The sequence below is a fragment of the Prinia subflava genome, chromosome 2, assembly GCF_021018805.1.
Source record: "Prinia subflava isolate CZ2003 ecotype Zambia chromosome 2, Cam_Psub_1.2, whole genome shotgun sequence".
NCBI classification, from domain to species: Eukaryota; Metazoa; Chordata; class Aves; order Passeriformes; family Cisticolidae; genus Prinia; species Prinia subflava.
This window is the reverse complement of record NC_086248.1, coordinates 60,532,175-60,556,050: the sequence shown is the minus strand read 5'-3', so window position 1 is coordinate 60,556,050 and position 23,876 is coordinate 60,532,175. Positions and strand designations below refer to the sequence as shown.

The following is a 23,876-nucleotide window of genomic DNA, read 5'->3' as shown; positions in this document are numbered from 1 at the left end:
AGCTGGATTTTACCATGTTTCCCTTGCAAAAATAACAAAATCTACTGTTTTCAATCTAGATTGTTTCTGAAAATGATAAATAGTAGAGAAATAAAGGCTCCCCATAGCTTGTGTTTAACGAAACAAAATCATAGAACTGCAGTTGCCCCACAGCTGCTTTTGTGGTGTATAAAATACATCCCTAACTTTTGAATACATAGGACTCCTTGAAAAGAATAAATATCACTTTCAGCTAAATAAACCTGTTTATTTTGTTCTGTACAGTTTGGGCAGGGACATTTTATTTCTGCAGATGATTTTAATAAATTTATAGGAATTTTCTGCAATCACTTGACAATCTGTACTGTTTAAATCCACTTGTAACCTCTTCCATATGTAGCTCTTAAATGTAGACACTTTTAAAATTTTATTCTTGGATATTTCTGGGATACAATTAATTTCTGCCTTTCTGTCACTTGGTATTGTTACACATACAGGCATGTAGAGCCATTCTGAATTCTTGTGTGCACAACCATGGTATAAATAATACACAATATAAGCAGTAAAGTTTCTCACTTGCTATGGAGGCTGGCCATCCGGAAAGGGCACACTGGACCAAGTTGCCCAGAACAACACCCTCATTTGGCTCTAATGGGGAGAAAATGAGCAGGTGCACTTCGATTTTCCTTCTTGTTGCATCTCAGCACTGTTAGTGATAATGCAGCACTATCAGCATGTTCCTCTCATGCTTGTACTTTATGTTGCATGGATACACTCAAAGGCTTGAATTAAAGGCTGTCTTGCTATCCTACCCGCTGCCAGAAATGGAGTGCCTGTTTTTAAACCGGGCAGGATTCTTTGTTACGCTGTATCTCCTGTAGTTATGTAAGCCAAAGAGAGTCAACAGAAAATGGCTATTGGATAGTAACATCTATGTAAATCAGTGAACTAGTAGCATTTTGTATCCTCTTGCAGAACAGACTATGCCTACCCCAAATCAAAAATGGGGTAAAATTTATTTTGGGGAAAGGAAAGCAGTAATGCTTAGTACATGGAAACTACTGTTACTTAGATCCACGCAAAAATTTTTTAATCTAGGTGCCTGTGTAGGTTATTATGTATGTTAAGTATATTATGCGTATGTGCTCTTGCAGCCCCAAAAGCCCAGTGTATCCAAAGCATCGTGGCCAGCAGGTCAAGGAGAGTGATTCTAGCTCTCTCTTCTGCTCTCTTGGACCTCACTTTGGAGTACAACATCCAGCTGTAGGGTCCTCAGCACAGGAATGACATTGACCTGTTGGAGTGAGTCCAGAGGAGGGCCACAAATATGATGAGGGGGCTGGAGCACTTCTCCTATGAAGACAAGGGTGAGAGAATTGAGGTCGTTCAGCCTGGAGAAGAGGAGGCTGGGGGGAGACCTTCCAGTACTTAAAGGGGCACTACAAAACAGCTGGAGAGGGACTTTTTACTGGGGCATGTAGTGATAGGACAATGGGAAATGGAGTCAAACTGAAAGAGAATAGGGTTAGATAAGATATTAAGAAAAAAAAGTCTTTATTGTAAAGGTGCTTAGGCATTGAACAGGTTGTCCAGAGATGTGGATGCGTCATTCTTGGAAATGTTCCAGGCCAGGCTGTATGGGACTGAGCAACCTGGTCTACTTGAAAGGTGTCTCTGTCCATGGCAGGGGGTTAGTTTAGGGAACTAAATAGTCTTTAAGGCCCCTTCCAACCCAAACCATTCTATGATTCCACGATTTGCATGGCGGTTAAAAAGCAGAGAATGCAAGTATTAAATTCATGATAAAAGGCACTTCACAGAATCAGAGAATGGGTCAAGTTAGAAGGGCCCACAGTGGTCCAACCTCCCTTCTTAAGCTGGGTCATCCTAGAGCACATGGCACAGATTTGTGTCCAGATGGTTCCAGTGTATGCTCACCCGTACAGTAAAGAAGTTCTTCCTCACATTCAGGTGGAACTTCCTGTGCATCAGTTTCTGTCTGTTGCCTCTTGTTGTATTGCTTGGCACCACCAAGAAGAGCCTAAATCCATCCCCTTGACATCCTCCCTTCAGATACTTAGGGACATTGATGAGGTCCCTTCAGTCATCTCTTAGGCACCTAACTCCTGTTTTTGTGCCTTTATGCCTTTGAAAACTTCTCATTCTTACCTAATTTATTTATGTATTTACTTTTGAAGGTTTTGCCTATTTAATCCATGACAGCAAAAAAAAAGATACAGCACTAGTCTGAATTGGTACAGGAGCAAATGCCTCCAAAAATAGTGTGATTTTTTTTAGAGAGGCCCATCTGTGAATTGCTGCTTTGTGCTGACCCACAATTTATGCAGCTTTTGCCCAAATCTATCAGACAAAGCTCTTAAAATGGCTTAAAAATAGTTTGTAAGTGTTACAGGCATTCAGTCAAATTAGTCACTTAGTCAAATCATCCTTTCAACTGGTGCTTTCAGCAAATGGTTAAAACATCATTTGAGGAAAGACCAGGTGTATGATCTAATGCCTGAAAGCAGCTCATGCTCAATGACATAATCCTAAGAATAAATGTATTGTAAGTATATGGCCAAACACAAGAGAATATCTGTCATCAAGTAGCTAGAAGTGCCACATGGTTTTTGTATCACTGTGCTGGAGCCACTGAGTGTTGTGCAGCACTTTCAGCTCTTCTGAGAAAAATACCCACATACTGCTTCAGCATTCCCTGGATCCAGGGCAGATGCTTTTAAGAAGTCATTAACTAGCAGAAGTAGAAACTTGCTGGGTGTCTCTTCTTCTAGGCAGAAGAAACTAAAACTCACAGAATTTTACATGTGCAGCTTTTAGCAGTATATTTTGAATGGCCTGTGGGACAGTGTCTTGCCATGTTGTGGCTGCACAGCTAAACAGACAGGACACTGGGAGTCCTGTGTACAAGAATCAAAGTCTGGGTCCATCAGTGGTGCACATGGTACCAGGCTAATCACTTGGCCTCTTTATGGCCTGTTTCTACTAGTGTATCAGGATAATGCACCATATGGACATTTGGAAGAAAAACAACTTGGAAGAAAGGAACTATACTACTGCTACTACTACATCGACTATTGCAGTTGCAGCTGTGCTTTCAGAACCACATTCAGTAATACTTCACTCATTTAAAGATTATTTTAGATTTCTCCAAGAATACCTCTTGGACTAGCCCTCATTCTTCATCTCTCCATTCTTCTTCATTGTAAATGTGTATAGTTATATCATTACTGTGTTTACAGGTACTTTTTAACTGGACTCATTGTGCCTGTCTTCATGCTTTTTCTTGCAAATCAGAGATTGTGCTAGAGTTCCTTGCTTGTTGATTTTTTTTTTCCTGGAGAATGGTGTGTTTCCATTTACTGTTTAAAAACTAGCACTTAAATGAAGTGTTAAATCACTTCTGGAAACTGGGCCTAAAATAAACGCTCATACTCTATGAAAAACCACATCAACCTCTTGACCCTGCTCTTGCCTCTTTCCAGAGGCATGTTAGGAACAGCTGTGTATACAAATTGAATGTACTCTCTATCTTCAAACCCTTTACTAGGACCCATCCTAGTTTTTGAGCGCTCATTGCAACTCTATGATAGTTCAAATCCATCCTCTCCTCCTAAATCTGCAACTACCTTCTCAGCTTTCCTCTCTGTTTCCTACCTCTCCTGCAGCCCTTACAACCATCACAATCTGCAGGTGCTCCCCCTTCCCCCTCCAATTCTCCTGCCTGTCACTTTGAAAGCACTCTGCATTACTCATTTCACTGGTGAGCTGAGTTCAACTGAATTGCTGTTAGCTTCCCAAATAGTTAAAAGAATAAAAGTAATTACACCGTTGTATTAAAATTGGGGAATTAAACACTGGCTAGTGATGAACCAGAGTCAACATGGATTTTGCCATTTCTGGAGAGGACGGGCTTTATGGTCATCGTTTCTTACAACTGTTGGGCAATGACACCTTATAAAAAAAGTAAAGAGACTTAATTTTTCAACATGGGAAACAGAAAAGGAAGAAAATGATCTGGACAAATAAGAATACAGGGTAGAACTTCTTTTATGGCCATGGTAGCAATAGTGAATATGTATATACAAGAGGATCATTCAGCAATCACCTCCTTTGGCAGCAGATGATGACTGAGATTTTTGTTGCTCCTGGCTACTTGGTGCTAGTGGAGCAACAAGGGACTGGAAAGCCTGATCTTGCACCAGCCAGACCCAAATTCTCAACCTAATTTCTGAATAAATGGGAGACCAAAAAGGATGGGGGAGGAATTTTTCTGCAGTCTTTCTTTCTGGATGGGAAGAAAAATGTGAACAAGTGAATTCTCACAGTAGCAGGTAGAGACAAGTCTTTCCCCTTCTGTCCTAATTCAGCAGTTGGATCCATGCCTGGGATGTTCACTGGGGAACCTTTCTTGTAGTCTCCTGCTCTAGGGGGTGGCAGACAGTCCCACAGCCTGTTTTGACATTCAGGAGTAAAGGCACTGATGAAAGAAAGCTCTCCATGGCTTAAACAGGGAGACAGGGGTAAGAAAAGAGATCATTCATATAGTCGTTATTTCTCTTGATGTGGATCTTGTATCCTGGTGTATTTCTGTGTGTATGTCCCCTGATGTCAGTGGAATTAGTATCAAGAGAGGAACAGCAGCATGTCCCACAGGCATGGTCACAAGGAAAGGAAGAGATCTCCCAGGGGCCTCCCTCCTGAATTTATGAAGGCAGTGGAATAGTAGATCTGAAAATGAATACTGAGTGTGACGTGGGGGCTGGGATATTTCAGCTCATTAGTGATTGTTAAAAATAACTATTACTCTGTGAGTGTAAACAGTATTGAGTATGCTGTGATTAGAATGAGGCTGAGCAAGACTCTTCTTCACAACCCAGTTATTATGCATGGTCATCTACAATCATTGCTTTTTACACTGTGGCTTTCAAAGTGTGTGAAAAACACTTTATACTCCTGTGTGCAGTGTCTAAGTTGATTTCACACAGTCCAGCCCAAGCCGCTGTGTGTGATTATTTAGTGATTATTTTATGTGCCTTTCTTATGTAAGACTCTTTGAGCAATGGCAGATATGTAATTGATTGCTCTTTTTGTAAAGTATCAGCTTCAGCCAGTAATCAATTTATTACCAAATGTTTCTTGGAATGAGCAGCTTTCTCCCTGACAGTAATCTCATTGGTTGTGACAAGATATGATCAGGTGACAAAGAGACCTTCTCAATAATGCTACAGTAAATGACACTCAATAAGAATAAAGAGTCCTGAGTAAAAATAATTCCATTTTCTATTAACAAAGCCCTTGGCAATTGGCAGCCAGTGCCACAATGTACCACAATGGCAATACTACAGATACTGCTGGAGAAGTGAGAGATTGTTGTCCAAAACAGAAAAAGTTAGTGGGAAGCTCAGTTTAAGTGAGCTTTCTACATGTGCTCATTTTTCACTGCTAGATTTGACACCCTTTTTGGGGTGAGTGTGTCCCATTTTAAAGCTTCTCTGCCTTTGGGGTTCTGGAACTGTTGGATAAAACTTAATCCCTGGAATGTGTTAAGGCAGCTATATCCAATTTACCTCCGTGGTAATACACTCCAAGATAATGTACTTTAACAATTACACACAGAGGTACATATTTTTTATCTTGACATTTATATCTTACAGTTAGCATTGCATTTATTTATTGTATTGTATTGCTGTTGTGTCTCTTGGACAAAAAGTTATCTTGTGGCAGGAAGATCTCTCACTGTTCAGTGTTTTCAAAAGGGAGACAGTTCCATATTCAGCTTTCTGCTTCCTGCACTGACATCTCTCATTCTTGTTGCAGACAGTTGTTTCAGAGAGATGCTTTGAGAAGTCATGTTAGTGTGGGCTAAAGAGATTTCTAACTCTCTCTGAACTGTCCCATAAAACTCTCTGAAAACAGCTGAGAATCCTTGAAATCATTAAGCACAGTGGCTTAAGAAGATACACAATCTCTGGTCTATAGTGTAAGAAATGTACTTTGCATGACTGAAGCTTTTAAAGTCTCTTTCCCTGATGAATATGATCCTTGGAAGCTGCAAACACATGGCTGTACTGTGTCCAAGACATGATGTCATTGTGCTCAAGACTGGGTGCTTCTCAACTGTGTTTGGTCAAGTGCAGTACTGTTCAATTGACATCAGTCTTCACATGTTGATTTGAAATAAATTAATTTGTCACAAGTGCTGGTGCACTCTAACATAACCTCCATCATGCTGGCCCTGAGTGTTCAGATTACATGAAATAAATTCTAGTATTGAGAACTTTCATACTTTTATCAGTTATGGTAATCATAACCAATTAAGTGTTCATTCTAAGTCTCTCAGTCATTAAGTATTATTTCTTCTGGTAAAACCACTGAAGAACAAAGAACAAATTGTGAATATCTGCACTGCCTACTGTGAGTAGCCTATATTTTGCCATGGATAGGCATGAATGGCTATTTAGGACACCAGAGAAGCCTGAGACAGAACCATACTATATTTTCCTCCACTAGCTCCCAGCTAACAAGTAACTTCAGGAAAGAAAATGTTCTTGATGTATCAGTTCTTTAATAAACCATTCTGCTCAGATCAGCTACTTTCTCAAAACTCAGACACTTCTGTGAAATAAGATGCACAATATTATTTTTAACTGAAGAAAAATTATTTTCATTTGCATTTATGCAGACTTGAGTTGACTAAAGAATTTATCCTTAGATTTAAAAGAAGTTGCCTTTGGCCACAAAGTATGAATGAGAGTTGTAACCCAAAGGTGATATTTTCAGCAAGATCTTATCAAACACAGAGTTGAAATTAAATTTTTTTCCTCGTCTTATCTGTTACCAATGGATGATAGGTTTTCCTTTCATCCTCTGTATGATACCTCCCACAATTGCATCCGAATCCATGATTAAATTTCTGATTGCTAATTAATGCATGTTATTATTTACTGTTATTGTTAAGTAAGGGCAGGGCTGCCTTTATCTGTCTGGAGGGTCTGCCATTATATCTGCTCTGTGTATTGCCACTACAGTGGAACTGAATATGCTTCAGCCTCATACAGATGCACTGTGTCAGAAAACATCTGCTAGCTGCTGATTTTATGCATATTACAGAGACTTTATGTACTGTTAAATGGACCACTTCTTCATTCCAAACCATAATTTTCCATGTGGCATCATTTGATCTGTCCTCGCTCCAACATTTGGTTTGATCAACTCATTTCTTCCTACCCAATATGTTTGTTGTTACCTCCTCCATGGCTCTGTGTGTCCTCTCTGTGAATGGAGATTACTACAGTGCTCCTGCCCCAATAATATGGTGGTAGGGCAAAACATGTCATTTTAATTAATGTGTTTTATTTCCATTAGCTTTTTTCATCACTGAGCTTGAGTCTAGACAGCTTAGGCTTGATTATGCCAACTGCTACCCAGCTACATAGTAGCATTCTGAGATCTAATGCAGGGCAGTTTTTCAGCAGTACCAAGGACACCTAACTGGCTACTAGGTTTAGAACTTAAATGCAGCTAATGAGGAAAAGCATGTCCTCCACACAGAACTTTACTGTGCCTGTACACTGCGCTTCCAAGTGGACGAGTCAGAGGGGAAGTTTATTCGGGTCACTACCCTTTGGGGACATTTCAGCCCTGCTCTTACCCTCCCGTGAGTCGAGCTGCAGGGCCATGGCAGCAGAAGGTGCAGGAGGCAGAAGTGGGAAAGGGCTAAAAAGGGGGCCATTCCATTTGGAGATGGGGCATGCTTTGCTATAAATAGTTTTGCTTTGGTTTTCTTGTGATGTTTAACGTTATATCACCGACCCATGATATAACCCCATGGTTACTTGAAATTACTGCGGAGGAAGTTACCTTGTAGATCCGGGCTGCTCAGGGTTGCTCTGCACAGGCTGTGGATTGACGAGTATTTGCCTGTCCATTCCTAACAGTTCTTGAGAGAACAGATCTCTTCTGTACCTGTTGAGTCACAACCTGGGATTAGTACAGCTCTAATTACAACAGAGAAAACAATACTTTGCTAACCTTTGGTCGTGGGGACATTTCTAGAGGCTACAAGGAAAAAGATGTAAAGTTTGAATGGCACCTACCAATCATTCTGATACATGTAAGTAGCAGAAGGCAAGGACATACTGCAGGGGAAACATTTTTGCCAATCAAACATGACACAGTCTTTCTAGGCGTGCATAGAACTTCATTGCTACATTACAAAATCATAATACACACACACTGCCCCGAGAGAGATTTTGCATATTTAGTGATTCTGACAAGTTTGAATAACTATGTTTATTATTATTATTAATAATGCACACTTAGGTAGCTCTTCTAATGTTCAAGGCACTTTATAAATGCTAGTTTGTTAACTAATCCTTGCAACATCCTTGTGAGGTGCAGAATTATTGCCTAAATATTAGAGATACATATTGGTGTGTGGTGCACCAATTTCCAGTAACGTTTTAACAATACACTGAAGTCTGATATACAATGTGTGTCCCTGTATTTCTGGAATACATAATAAATGTATCTAAAATCAATTATTTCTTCCATGAAAGCAAAGTAGAGTAGATATATTACTCATATGTCTGTAATTCTTCTCCAATTAATTTTTTTTAAAAAAATTGTAATATAGTTGTGCTTGAGGTAACAGGGAACTCAGCAGTGATGTTTGTGGGGGTACTGGGGTGCAAGGCACTATGCTGATGTTTATGGCTGACTGAAAAAGGCTGGTTCCTGTCTTGGATATTTTGCAGTCCAAGAATATGTTAAGAGACAACAGATGTATACAACAAAGAGACAGAGACATCTCGAGATTACAGTGGGAGGGTTACAATTACTATAAGAAGTGGTGGTCACAGCACACCAGCTGTTTAACCATTCTCAGCTAATTTTTTAGTCATCACAACAGTCAGAGCAAGAGAATTATTTGAAAGAGGATGAAAAAAATGACTAGGCAGACTTCTGCAATGTCTCCTTCATATGCAGATATAAAGACATGGGGAAAATGCCTTCATAAGAAAATGGGATGAAAAGCATTTCACCTTTAGTAAAAATGAGGTGAGAGCTAAGGATTCTGCTTCACTATATGAAATCATGAAGTATAAGAAGGGATAGGCCCTCAAGATAAATACTGAAGTGAATTTGAGTCTGAAGTGAAATGCAAGGTATAGGCACGCAGTGACAGTGAAGTGAGGTGACAGGAGTGAAGTGCCAAGACAGAAGATGATGGGTGTGTTTTGATAGAGCTGTTTGGTAGAAGCTGTTGCAGTTCTAAGGCTGTAAGAGCATCTGTTTTTCAAACTTCAATGAAAGCCCCGTGTTTCTTGGCTGTTCTACAGAAGGCTGTGAGAAGTCTTCTGACCCTTACTTTGTGTGGCGTCCATGACATGGACACCGGTTCTATGCTTTGCAGCCATTTCAGTCCTGTGCAAAAGTGTCTTGCACTCTTGCTTACTGTTCATCTAAAACACTCCCTGTGTTTGAGATGTGCCTGAAGACTCAGTTGAGACACAGGGAAGGAGTGAAGATTTACATACCGCATTCGTCTCTGATCGATGTGGTCTCCATTCTTCACTGCTCATGGTAAAACCTTCTCCACACATCACTCCTGAGGCTACAGATCCTTTGCCATGCTGCCATTCCAGCCCTTTCAGACAGCCTAGCATGGTAGTTGCACATATCCCCACGGCATACCAAGGTGTAATGTAAACATATACAAACCCATTTTAAACAGGGAACAGCCTTGTTGTGGTAGGGCTGAGGTCTGTGCAGATTAATCTATCCTTTGAAAAAGGCACTAACCCTAATTTGTGTATTATTTCTAGTATAAGCACTTGGGTTTTGATCGAGCAATTAATGTACTTAATGTGAGTCTTTGCATTGCCTGCAATGGTCTTTGGATTGGAACCATAATCCGGATGCCTCACATGCATATATGTCCTTAATTAAAAATTTTGAAATTGCTGTTACATAATGAGGATCCCAAACCTCCCATGAAACATTTCTAGCTAAGCCGGTGAAAAAAAATGCACTCGGTATCTTGCCATCACCATCAACATGAAGCACAGCACTTCTCTATATTGAGTATTGAGACAGGTGAATTATTGGTTCACTGAGAACACTAAGTGAATGTCCCGACTTTTGCACATTTGTAATTTATAAACAAAGCTGCTTTACGGTAATTTAGCTACATTACACAGATACATACATATATATATATAATGTACACACACAAACACTCTCAGAAAGTTATGATCAGCTTTAAAAACAGGCTTAGAATGAACATAATAAATGAAACTTAAATATACCAATTGCTTCTGTTGTTTCAGTTTCTGTTTTCTGTATTCATTCAGTTTGCCAAGCATATTTTAAAAAATATAATGTATCTCTTCTTTATATTTTAAAAAATATAAAATATTTTTAAAAATATAAAGAAGAGATACATCCTGTAGCTGCTGTCCATCATTAGCCACAGAATCATTTTACAATGACCTATATGAAAAAACTGAAGCAGGCCTCAATCACAACCCCTCTCTTGTGCAGTAAAAGCAGTCATTCAAGATTTTAACTCATTTATTTTTTTTTCAGCAGGAAATACCAGTCTGGTCTCATAGCAAAAGCTCTGACTTAGATTCATATGACCTGCTTTCTATTCCTGGCTCTGGCTCTGAATGACCTTATGAAAGTCATTTTTATCTACTATTGTTTTTAAATGGACTGATTGGTTTCCTAGAAGAATGGGTCAAGCACAGGCACTTTTTTTTCCATTATCCCACCTCAAAAACCTATCCCTGTAGAAGCTACACACCTACACATAAAAATGCCAATCAAGTGTTTGCCTCAGATAAGATGCTCTGCCTCTCTCCTTCCTGCTTTCTCTCTTTTGTTCTTTATAGCATGAGGAAGTCAGAGTGGACTGCCTAAATAATGTTCTTTAAATATACATAACTTGAGAAGACTAATTACATATACACATCTTTGCTCCAGTAGGCTGAGAAGATTTCTGAAAGCAATACCACATAGACAAAAGTGAGCTTCCCAAAATATTTATGGGCTTACTGTACTGCTACACCCAATACATGATAAGTGTTTATTGGAAAACTGCCTTCCCCTTTAGCAGTATAACTGTCAGACAACAGTTCATACACAGCAACACAAAGTCATAACTTGGGAGATAATCTTTTATATGTTCCGAACAATATGCTTTCAAATCCTACATTTAGAAGAGTTTAACAACACACAGTACCCCAAACTATCAAATAAGCAGTAAAAGCAACATGCAGAGCCAGACACAAAACCAGAATGAAAATGATTTTTTATTATTCTCCTCTGTATTACCATAAATGACATGCTATATTTAATTTTACAGTGCCCCTGGACAAATCATCAAATACTTTAATAACTACACAAACATTAATATTTAAATACAAGAGATCCCCTCAGTTACTGAATAATCATAACTCTGGATTGATAGGGTACTAAATGGAAAAATCTTGTTTAGACAGTTGTAAGGGGGGAGGTGTTTAATGAAACAAGTTTGATGGTCTTGTCATCATAAAACTGATAGATATTTGGCACAATTTATATCTTTGCTAAAAAGAAGTTTGAGAAATGGAACAATTGTGGTGAAGATTAATTTTCCCTTCTTCTGCTGTGAGAGCATAGTCCTTTAGGTCATTAGCAGGAATGTGTGACATATTTTGCACTTTACCCATGCAAGCTCTGTGCTGACTCTTAGAAAATGCACTTGGTTAAATAGCTGTGACTTCCATACTTGTGAAATGGGCTGCCCAGCTATCATCACAGCTATCTAGACTCATTTTATGAGAGTGATGAATATAGATGGTAAAAGAGACAGCATACAGAGGTCTGGCTGTCAGTGTTTGTTAGGCCTGACCACCCATTCTACCCACTGTCCTTAGAGGGATTTTTTAAATCCTGATTTTGTATTGATTGCTGCTTCAGCCACTCTTCCAATTAAAAGTTCTACCTAGTAATAAAAGTTTGACTACTAAACCACAAAAAGAACAGTGAACTGGAAGATATTTTTAATCCCTACAGCACCACCAAAAAACCCACCAGAAAAAAACAAAACAAAAATAAACCAAACCAAAACAAAAAGACTGAAAGACTTCTCAGTCAAAGCCACTCACATAAATGCCTGACCCAGAAGTCTGAGACTTGACTAGATTTTCAGGTCTCCAGATCCGGGACTACGTTTATGCATGTATACTGTGTGTCCCTGAGCACAGACGACACTAAGCTAATGAAAATATCTGATTGTTGCTGGATAAAGACTTGGCTTTTATTTGTATCAACTCATACTCTGCTTGGATGCCACAGCTTTTGTAGCTAATTGAAATGCTTATGGACTGGGAGGTGGGCTGTGTTCACTTACCAATCCCTTATATTTGGCTTCATGCCTCTTTCCAGGAGAATCTGTCTCTGCAATGCACTTTAACATTTTTTTTTCTATTTTGGGATGCTGCCTCCGACTCTGCAATTTTCAGAGTTCCTTTTTCTTCCGTGGAGCACTTTCTCCATGGAGCACTTCAGGTGTATTGTGTTTCTGGGCCCCCTCTCAATGGGGAAATACCCCTTTGAGGGAAATTCAGGTGAGAACATGAATGTATTCACATTCTCTCTTTGCAGGAGCAGTGGGGAGGAAGTGGCACAGAGACATAAGGCCCCTGAATAATAGGACATGGGCTGGCAGACCTGGGAAGCAATACCATTAGAGTATTCCTCCAGATGTGGACAGCTGACAAACTTTAATGATGACGGCTGCATCCAAGGCAGTTATGATGAACTAATTAAATATCTTGCTCCATTTAATAAAGGAAGTATAGCAGAATCCAAAGCTGTCTATAAATCACCTATGCACTACCCTGCCAAGCTTCTACAGTGGCAGGAAAGGTGAGCAAAAGAAAAGACAATAGAGCAAAACCAAAGGACTAAGGAAGTTTCTGTGCTAGGAAAGAATGGCTGTTATCACCACATCTTAATGAAAACAAAAATACTATGGAAACTCCGAAGCTATGGGCCTGGAATCAGAGCAAAGAAGGTTAAAACAGCATGAGAAGTTAGCACAATTGCTGCTGCTTAGAGCTGAGCAAATCTTTAAATAAGTAATTAATTGTCTGTCTTGACTTTATATGCTTAATTTATCATTCAGTTCTTGTAACTTCATTTATTTTTCCTTTTCCTTGTTATAAGGCAGCAATAAAGCAAGAAGTTGGAATTGAGTTCTTGATATTAAGAAAAGGGCTGATTAGTCTCTGAGACTAACTCTGGGCTTGGGCTGCCTCCACCTCTGCTGCTGCAGTAGTAATGCATGCTCCCTTGAGAGGACAGATTTAGTCACTGAGCACAACCTCTTTTTCAGGAGAAGAAAATGTAAAGAGACAGCAGTTTCTAGCAATAAAATAAAAACCAAAATAACATAAAGCATTTCTCCCCAAGTCATTTCTTCCTCCTTCATTTCAGCTTTTCTTGAAATGGACAACCCATGCCCATTGATGAGATTTTGAGCTGTTCACGATTATTTGTAGTGCTTGAGAGAAAAGCTGATTTTGCACTTACATGTGTACAACAGAAAATATTTTTTCCTTTTTACTTCACTCCAAAAATCTACCTGAAACATGCTGAGAAACTAGAAATACATTCCTACAGATTAATCTCATTTGAAGACATTGGAACACTGGTGAGGAATGAAATTTTACAAAACCATATTACTTTATAATAAAATTGTGAATTCAATGTACTGGAATGAGTAATTGAACTCCCCAAATTGCACGGTGATTTCTCCCTTCCCCAGTATGTGCATGGTTGTCTGTATTTTTGTACAGCCATTGGAAAGCTACTGTACAAGGATGTTTTAGTTAAGTCTTTCAGTTTACTGTTAACAAGTTTTTTCAGATGCATATACGTTTTCCTCATTGCCAAGCATCCTCTTTGAAATCCTATGATTTGAAGGTTAGAGTGCCTTTTGCATATCACTTAACCATTCTGATTGCTTCCTATTCCTTGACAAAAACACAGATTAGCAACTATTTTGTGAAACTATATTTTGAATTACTGAAGTAATTTCTAGGGATGGATATAGTCCCAAGGTGTACTGGAAGCTTGAATTAATCCTAGAAATCGTAAATGGAAATGCTGGATAAGTCTTCTGTTCACCAATAACACAGCTCACAACTGAAACCATTATTTTTTCAGCCTTCTGTGAAACAGAAGTACAGATGGTTGTCTATGTGCATAACATCAGTGATGCCCAAAGCAAAGAGATCACAAATACTTTACAGAGTTGTTATCACCACGTAAGTACTCAGGAGAATACAGAAAGGCAGAAATTCACCTTAAACCTACAGAAGATTGTCATGGCACTATTTACTGCTCTATTGTCTGTTGCCATAACCTCTCAGAAAGCACAGATCATTGTTCTAGAGCAGATTTCCTTTAGCTTTTTTTTTTTTTTTCTTTTCTAGAGCAGTCTGGATTTTGTTTAGGATGTCACTTTACACTGTGAATGACATTAGTAGCGGGAAATTATCTTACACAAACTGAATGCATGGTCAAAGAGTTTGTAAAATGTTCCTGTGAAGATCGAAACCATTTGGCATATGCAGTGGTTAAAACCTTGTCTCTGTAATGGTTCCATGATAAAAAAATGGCCTCATGGATTTAGCATCTTCCAGGAGGGATTCACACTAACACTGTTGTGCTTAGCCAGGTACCTTTCCAACTCTATTTGTACAGCGTGGCTCTTTCCTGTGAAAATCTGCAATATTGCTGAAGACAGTAGCCAAAGTTACCATTTTTGCTTCACAGGAGAAAGAAACTTCATGAAGATAATTGGCTGCTGAAGTCTGAAGAAATTAAGCAGTGCACACATTTCTTTCACTGTAAGAACAGGGCCCAAAACCTTTCAGGACTAAGGAACATCTTTGGACAAGCCTGTGGATGCCTATATCAGGTTGAATAGCTCCAACACTTGCTGTTCTTGCAGCAGTCTCTCTTTAAACTGCTGCAGTCCTTTCAGTTCTTGTGCTGCTGGTTTTTTCCCTGTCTGGCATAAACTTTTAACAACACTTAAGTATTTTGCTGATATGTGGTTTGTCTTGTATTCCTTCAAACTGATTTTAACATTATCTTTTACTAAGCTAGGTCTATAAGTTTTCAAATTAATACAGAGTGCAAATTCCTTTACTGTATTACTGCATTTCAGTATACCATGTCAGGAAGGTGCATGTCAGTAAATCCCAGAGCTGCAGTCCGGAATATTGTCTCCAGGCCAAAAGAAAATATATGTATTTAGAAACATAGAAATATTTTCTGGATTTAACTGCCAGTTGAACTGATATTGATGCTGTCAGTTTCATGAGGTAGCTCTCCTTCAAATACAACAGGAAGTTATCACCTCGGTCACACAGAATGCCACCATGCTCCAAGAGACCTGCATCACTTTGGTAATACAACTGTATCCAATAGTTTTCATTCTTTCATGATTTCTTTTTGCATCTCTTGCTGGAATAGGCTAAAAATTAATGTGTTTCACTGGTGGATGTGATTACCCTGATCCATCTGACACACGATGACTTTCATCTGTTTTAATAGCTGCTGTAAATATGCAGGCAAAGCAGTGATGTAGATGAACTAAGAAAATAATTAAATCATCTGGCTTTGATGAAAGTGTGTAAAACTCTAAAGTACACTTAAAAAACATGCAACAAAAGTTTATTGAAAATATAAAGCAGCTTGTCCTCAGCAAATTCATGATTTACACCATATTTAAATGCACCATAACACACTTGGGCCAGCTTGAGAGAGTTGGTTAGAATATCTGGAATAATATGTATAAGGTGCAGAAAAAGAGTGCATTTGCAGCAAATCTGCTCGGATGGAAAGTGGTAATAATGAGGCCTCAGATCTTTGAGCTCCTGGTGGCATGAGAAGCATCCCAGGGAGTTAGAGATCAGCAGAAGGATGGCTCATTTTCCAAGACAGGTAACATGGATGCCTCTGAAAATCTCATTGACAATGCTGATATTTGTTGCAGGGGGCAAATCCTCCTCAAGCTAGGTATCTCCTAGGACTGTAGAGAAACTACATTCCTTTCTACATTCATTTTAGGGGGCTTTAGATCTTAGAGGCAAGACAAGCCTGTAAATATCCCTGGGATGGGACTTTGTCCCACACTCTGAAGCCATTATAAAGGTGACTTTTATATGGACATAAGAGTACAAGAATCACCAGGCAACTCAGACCTTGCTGCTCCACTGACCTATCTTAGATGGTGGCCGTTACCAGATAGCTCCAAGGAAGGAGTCAAAGCTGAAAGACTTTCTCTTTAGGACTGGATTAAAACAAGAGGGGAGGTTTAATTCACTTTGTAAAGCTGTTATTATCTCTATGGTATTTCTGGATAGTTTAGTCTCAATGCTAAACCTGATAAATTCTTGGCATCAGGGACTTCCAGAAGCAAAAGGCTTCCCCTAGATAATTACTGGTTACATGACACCACTGTCTCTTTGACTTTGAATTTCTCACCTTTGAACTTCACTGCATGTCATTTTTTCTTGCATCACGATATAGAGTACAGAAATTCCTGACCTACTTTTTCTATTCTATTCTATTCTATTCATCACTTTGTGTCATATTATCCTTTCCCCTCTTATTTGTCTAATTACTTAATTAAGAACTCCTCCATCTACTCAGTTTCTCATCAGCTACTACTTAAAACCACAGCACTTTTTTTTAATGTGACTAAATTGTATGCTACAGACAGGAACAAGAGAAACTGAGGTGCCCACAGCTCTTTGTGGGAGCTGGGAACTGCTTCTGTGACACAATTATTTTGTCTTGTCTATGCATCTAATAAAGGTGTGTTGAGCCAAAGTCCTTGCTGCTCTCAGGTATACAAGATGTCCAAGTCCTGTTCTGACCTGCTACTTCTTCACAAAAGCACGCAGTCTGCAATTATATCCTGTCACAGGGCAGACCAAAAAGGGAAGAATTCTGTGCCTTCTTGTATGACTTCATACAGAAGCATCAGATGCAATCAATCCATGACAAAACAATGAAAGGCCATTGACCATTTAACACAAAATAAGATCTCTCAAAATCCCTTTTTCATGTTTTGTGGTGGGGTTTTTTTTTGTCTTTTTTTTTCCCCTAAAACAAAGAAAAGAGCACATTTGGAAGAAAAGTTTTCTCTATAAGCCAAAATGTCTTTCCTGTGTCCCAAACACTTATCTAACAGGAATGAAGTAATGACACTAAACTTTTGTTTGTTTAAGATAAAAATCACAAATAGCATGGCTAGAACACTGGTTTTCAGATGATCCATTCAGTGAAGCTTGGCTACTCAGAGCCTTACTGTATTCCCAGTTCTGTGGCAGTGAACAGAAGTGCTGAGCACTGAAGATTCAGGGCAGAGCAACGGAGAACAGAATTAGGCCTTCATGAAATCTTAATGCATTGTGAGGCTTTCCAGCTTGCATACATACCCCAGTGAGACTGGGAAAAGCCTAGTTCAAAATGTGTCTAGCAATGAGAGGATATGGTTCAGTTCTGCTGTGATCTAATGAAAGATGAACCAAGCTTCTTAGAAGTCTCATAGGATTTTTACCTCAGTTTTATAGACAGGTATGTAGATGGTATACCTAAGTTGAACAAAAGAAGGGGAAGGTCTGGAATTAATTAAATATCTTCTCCTGGAATAGCCTCATAAAACTCTTGTCTGATTAAAGCCTCTAAAAACAAGGAAAAAATGCATGCCTACTAAAAAGCTAAAAATAAACTTAAACAAAAGATGTTCTAAAGATGGCACCAAGTAAGTGAGAGAATTCCACGAGCTTTTGGCTTAGTGGGCTGCCAGGCTCTTCTAAATGGAAAATGCTTGAAGATTCAGTTTTAGGACAGGTTGTTAGTTGCCCAAATAGACTGAGTGCTCCCAGAGGCTGTTTGAGTGTGTGGTTAAGGGCTTGCTGCTCAGACAGGCTATACAGAACCACTCAAAAGACCCTGCGTGCTCTGCCAGACCCTTCTGATTTATTTATATGAATAAGCCACCATGCCCAGACTTAGCTCTTTAGATACTACTCATTTGTAGGTGGTTCTGCACATTGCTCTTCTTACAAGCACCAAACAAATTAATATTAGCACAGATATGCAATACTGTTGTTTTTCTTAAAAGCTGAGCATTCAGTGTTGAGAAGGCTTTGGAATATAACCTTAGAAAAGTAGGGCCTAGACCTGAAGGCTTTTAAGAAAGAGACAGTCGTGAGTCTGGATGATACTGTTGGCTGTGAAATACAAAACTGACTGTGTGAATACAATAAGATTGAATCTCTTGATTTAATCTCTTCATGGTGGACATGATGGTGGGAGGGAGTACACTGCAGTTTCTCCATGTAATGACCACATTGTAAAGGGTGGAGCACAGATGAACTGGGCTTGGGCCAGTGGCTGCTCCAGGAACTGCCTACTGATGTGCAAAAAGGATGGGGCATGTTTGACAATCAGCTTTTAGTGCTTTGAAGTTAACCATTACTTGTAGTCATACTGCATATATTTCTGTCAGCAATGGACAGGTAATGAAATACAAGTGTGTCGGGTTTCTCTGCCTCCCATATGCATGATCTCTCCTTTGGTGTGAGTGGGAGTGAATTAGATGAACTAATTTCCTCAATAAGCTTGAATTCAACTTCCTATATTACTCCAACATCCAAGTTGCCTTGCCTTCACTGTTACTTTAACGTAATTTGGCTAAGTCTGGCTTGTTCAAGAAGATGGGTACACAACTTCTTTTTACTTGATTGTGACATGCACTGCTACCCTATGTCCTTAAACTTCAGTTTGATTGCTTACCAGCTGGTGAGCAACCATGAATAGGGCTTGTTATGGATATTTGGTCCTGGCTACTATTATTTTTCCAGTGACAAAAAGAGACCAACCACACCTGACTTCTGAAGTACCAATACAAACTGAGTTCATTTTCTTGGGGGGGGGGGGGGGGGGGTAGGGGTGGGGATTGTGGTTTTGGGGTTTTTTTATCATTGGCAATAGCAGATATTGGCTGCCAGCCACACTGGCTCCCAGTTGGCCTTAAGAAGACCTGGCCTTCAGAGCCATTTCCTCCTTTGAAAGGAGGAATGTATTCTTAACTTGTGTGAGTCTTAAGTGGAACTGATCACTCCTTTTTTTCTGAGCTGGATAAGGATGGTGCTTGATCAGGTAGTTTTCATAGAGCTCTGAGTTAGCAAATCCTCAGCAGCTGAGTGTTCTGTGGCATGACCAGGAACCAAGAGTTAAACACAGCAAGTAGGAAGACAGATATCTCAGGAGATGAGCAGTAATTTCTTCTCTAAAAGTGGCATGGTATCCAAGGAGGGTAACCTAGGAGGGATTTTGTCGTGCCTCCACATACACTGAGCAAGGCATAGGTATAAAATATCCCTGATGAGAAGCTAAGCAGCATATTGTGGTGAGAAATGTCACCTCAGGATAAGTGTGACAATGGCAAAGAGGTATGCACAGAGTACAAATTAGAGTGCCATGATTAGAGTGGAGACTGCTCTTGAAGAAGGATTGACCCACCACTATGTGTCCAGCTCTGTTCTCTGTGGTGCTCACAGGAGTAACTGGAAGAAGCTGCTTTAAACTAGCCAGTGAATGCTAGATCACGCACTCACTGTTCTAGGAGAGGCAGACATGCACTATTTTCTGAGTAGCTCCATGCCACAGGTCACTTCCCAATTGTCAGTGTTCTCCAGCTGCTCTCATTTCACAGGCTTCTCTATGAAATTGCTCCAGTAAGGCATTAGAACTGCAGATGCCCTTAGCCTTTGGAAAAGGCATCTACAATATTTGATTTTTTTTTGCTTCCTTCTGCTTCCTTGCCTTGTTATCCCTGGATTCTGTGTCTACCTCTTTCATGGTCCTGTCTCTCTACAATTGCTTTAGCCAAAATGCTCTGAATTGTCACTGAAAACCCTCTGCTTATATGCTGAACATCTCTGCATGAGCAGACCTCATTATCATGTGGCAAGAGGTCATTTACATATGCAAATCAGGTTAATGAGAGCAGAACTGTAAAAGGCTTCATTCCAGAGGCATTTGCATATCCAGCTTTAGAAATATTGGAGTGCTCTGCCCCTAGCTGTGCAACCAGGACACAGAAGCCCTGGCAGTATGTCTTTGGTGGCGATTATATCCACAGACAGCTGCCATCCTGGTTTGCAACAGCCTCTATCCGAGGTACTGGCTCGTTTGAACACAGAGGGTAGTTGTGTAATGTGCGCTTCTGCACCAGACTACTAAGAAGCAGTTAAGCCTTGGCCCTTATTGGGACAACATGTGGGTTTCTGACAGGTAGATATATGCATTTCAGTATGAAGAATACAATTTCCTACAGTGCTGTCACTAATGCACGCCCGGTGTATGATGAATGAGGAAAACAATGCAGTTGCCAGGCATGGCTCTCTAAGAAGAACACACTGTGTGTGACATAGCACCATGCAAAATACTGATCGTGTTTATTCCGTAACTAACCGGGCCTTTAGCCCCCAGAGTACAAGGAGGGATCTCTTTTGGATGTTTGTAAATTACCCATGAGAGAGCTCAAATTCCCTCTTCTGCCACAGACAGAATGGGCTGCCACTGGTCCCTCTCTTAGACCCGTTCTGGGCAAGCATGTTAGGTGCCTTCTGACTGTCTAATTGTGAAGCAAATTTGCAGAAAGCGTTCCTTAGAAAAAGCATCTTTTGCCAGTCCTTTTTTTTCCAGCTGTTTTGTTTTCAGGAATATGAATGCTTTTGCACTGTAAAGCTTTCTCAGGTATTGCTCTCTGCCAGGGACTTCTGTGCCTGATTCCAGGGAGAAAAGGCAATTACGTCATAATTTCTGAGAAAAGTTACTGATTTTTCTTTTGCTCCTGCCCAGTCCTTTTGAATAAGCTAAGCATGTTTCTGGCACATCCTAATGACTAACATAAGAAAATACATTCCTTCTTGAAAGAGGTATTTGTCTACCTTGACACAGAGGACTACAACCTATACAGCTGCCAGGCAAATGCCAGGTGGGCAGCCTCAGAGTCAGCTTGGTACATAGTTTTGGTGATGACCTGTATCTATTAGGCTGGAACAAGCTGGGATCTTTGCCAGCTCCTCCAAAGCACAGAATCTAAAGTGAAATGCCCCATTTATGCCCTCATTTTAGCTCTACCTCCACTTCTTCTTAGAGACATGCAGATCACAGAGAGTAATTTACCATAATTCAAATAATAGTGTTCAACAGTTCAACAGTATGTCCAGTCCCATATGCTACTGTCCAGAGATTTTCTCTCATTCAGCCTTGCACTTCTAACTCTACTGACTTAGTGTGGGTCAAACTCCACTGCAGTAAGTCCTTGGAGTGATTCCTGTATTGCAACACTTTGCCTGTAGCTGTTCTCAACAGCTCTAGCGTGACAGAGCAGATTAATTACCTGCGCCTACAGGAGCAAGAATAGCTCTTACACCTCTGTGGAGCCTGGGACTGAGCTGCTTTCTCCCTCTCAGCTGATGGCTATCACAGAAGACTCTGTCCATATACCATACACAAACACTTTGACATTTGCCTACTTTATGACACATCAGTGGAGGGACACCATCATCTAATAAACCATCTGCTTTTTGCATGGAGTTGGTCTGCAGACTGCAGACGAGATTCTCACACTTGTCATGACACACAAATTTACCAGGGTGCTTGAAAGTTTGGATAGCCCTTAAGGCCTATGCCATGCATCCTGTGTGCTCCCATGTCAGAGGTACAGCCTGCAGCTGAGCAACCTATCTTACTGATAGCACAGCTGGATGTGGTCATGACTTCATCGCTGATGGCTCATAGCTATGAGAATCCCCTCTTGTTTAAGAGCACTCCAGACTGAGCAGTCAGCATCCCTGCTGTGACCCCAGATTGTCACCTTTGGAAGCTGATCTCTCAGAAAAGCATTCCATCGTTTCAGAGTAGAACTGTCCTCCTCTGTTCAACAAACTCTGCCACACAGGTTTGCTAAGAGAAGGGAAAAGCAAAATACAAATTGGTAAAATAAATACCTGTGAGGGTAATGAAAGTTGTTGTCTTTTTTCCATGTTTGAATCCTACTTTTCAACTACGAAAATTCAAATTTAAGTAGCTCAAACTTACTGTCTTTGTTGTTTCTGGAGGTGTGTCTTTGTTTCACTGAATATTCCTTTTCCATTACGCTTCTCACACAGAATACGATTTACCTTCTTGTGTAACGTGAGATCAGAAGCCAGAGATTGTTTAGTAAACGGTGGCTTAGGAGGTGTTCTGTTTTACATAAGCAATAGCCTAAAAGCAGCCAAACCAGAAGGGCAAAGAAAATGTAATCATTTCTAGGAAAACAGAGTAGCCCTCTCATTATCATTCATTTGTTGGAAATATATATGTATTTTTTTTAGGTATTAATGATAAACAGTTTTTCACTGGATCACTTTTGAGGTTGATAATGTATCTTCCATATTTAGCTTAAATGCAGCCCTCCCTATCTTAAGAGCACTGAGCTGATTTTATTGCCAATTCTGAAAAGTGTTAACAGGAGTAAATCTCCCCTCAAATTACTGCTGTTGTTCCCTTGCCCTGAGCCAAATTCACTGCTAAGCACCTCTGACCACACAGCTCATATAAATGTACATAATAGAGGAAGTGCCTCACATTTGCTTATGCTCACAGAATTAGAAAAAAAAACCTTACAAAAACCTGTATTCCTGTAGTTTTTGATATATAAACATATATATTTGGTTATAACTTACTTCTTCATACCACATGCTCAATATTCAGCAGAAAAATTAAAGTCAGATATGCAGATGCCAAAAAAGTACATAACATCCAGAGGAAAAAAAAAAGAGGGAAACTAAAGCCATTTGGTGGTGTCGGTTTTCACTGTGTATTACATTATGGGAGAGCTTTTGAACTCTGGTATGGAGGAGCTTTATTAGAAACCCATTCTCCTCAGACCTCTGGAGGCCCAGTCCTACACATGAGCAAGCCAGATGCCAAAAAGAAATGGGGAAACTCATGCAGAAGTGTGTTTCTAAGGTTTGAGCCAAACACAGTTAACTGCAGCAAGCAGGATTGCTACCAATAAGTTTAAATATTCCTGCAAGAAATTAAAGACATTTCTTACCTTTTTTCCATCTCTTATATTAATTTGCCCTATTTTATTTTTCACTTTAACATCTCCCTTATTTTTGCAACTCCTGTGATATACTGTTTATTTTTTTCCTTCATCTTTTGGTCTTCTGATGTCACCTCTTTCTCTTTCCAAATTCTCATCTCATTATAGACCTTCTCTGTGTCCTGTTTTCCTCTTCTCCTTGTTTACCTCCTTTCCTTGCTCGTTCTTATTTACCTCCTTGCTCTCTCTGACGTAGAGTGGCATAAGTTAATGTAAAAACTTTACAATAATACTATGATGAACTTCAGACAAAAAAAAGTGAAGCAGCAAATGACTTTGTATTATATTAGCTGGAATTAGTAAGCATTCTTACAGAATTCCATCTCAACAAAAGTGCTATGACTTATCTGGAGAGCTGGGAGTTTAATTTCATTTTCAGTGCTGCACTTTGCTTAGTCTTTGCTGATAGACTGACAAAGCAACCTGCTTGAAAATGAAATGATTTCAACAACTGTGAAATACTGCATGACATAACGGCCAACATAAAGCCATCATTCTCTGTGTTTACATCTGTACTGACTCTTAACAGCACGCTGTTAGCTCAGCATAAAGCTCTGCTGCTCTGAAACAATTCAGGTACAAGGACAACTCTTTTACAGCCAATCATGCTCTGTCCCTATAAAGAATTATT

The 23,876-nt window shown here is 39.7% G+C and overlaps 1 long non-coding RNA gene across 1 annotated transcript; it reads right to left on the bottom strand.

The window, feature by feature from the left end:
* Nucleotides 1–351: 351 nt before the first annotated feature.
* Nucleotides 352–22,245, bottom strand: LOC134547751 (uncharacterized). Its single transcript, XR_010079591.1, has 3 exons — nt 22,192–22,245; nt 7,861–7,965; nt 352–1,332 (listed from the first exon to the last, which is right to left on the bottom strand). It is a non-coding gene; the product is annotated as an uncharacterized LOC134547751 (long non-coding RNA).
* Between the last annotated feature and the right edge of the window lie 1,631 nt (nt 22,246–23,876).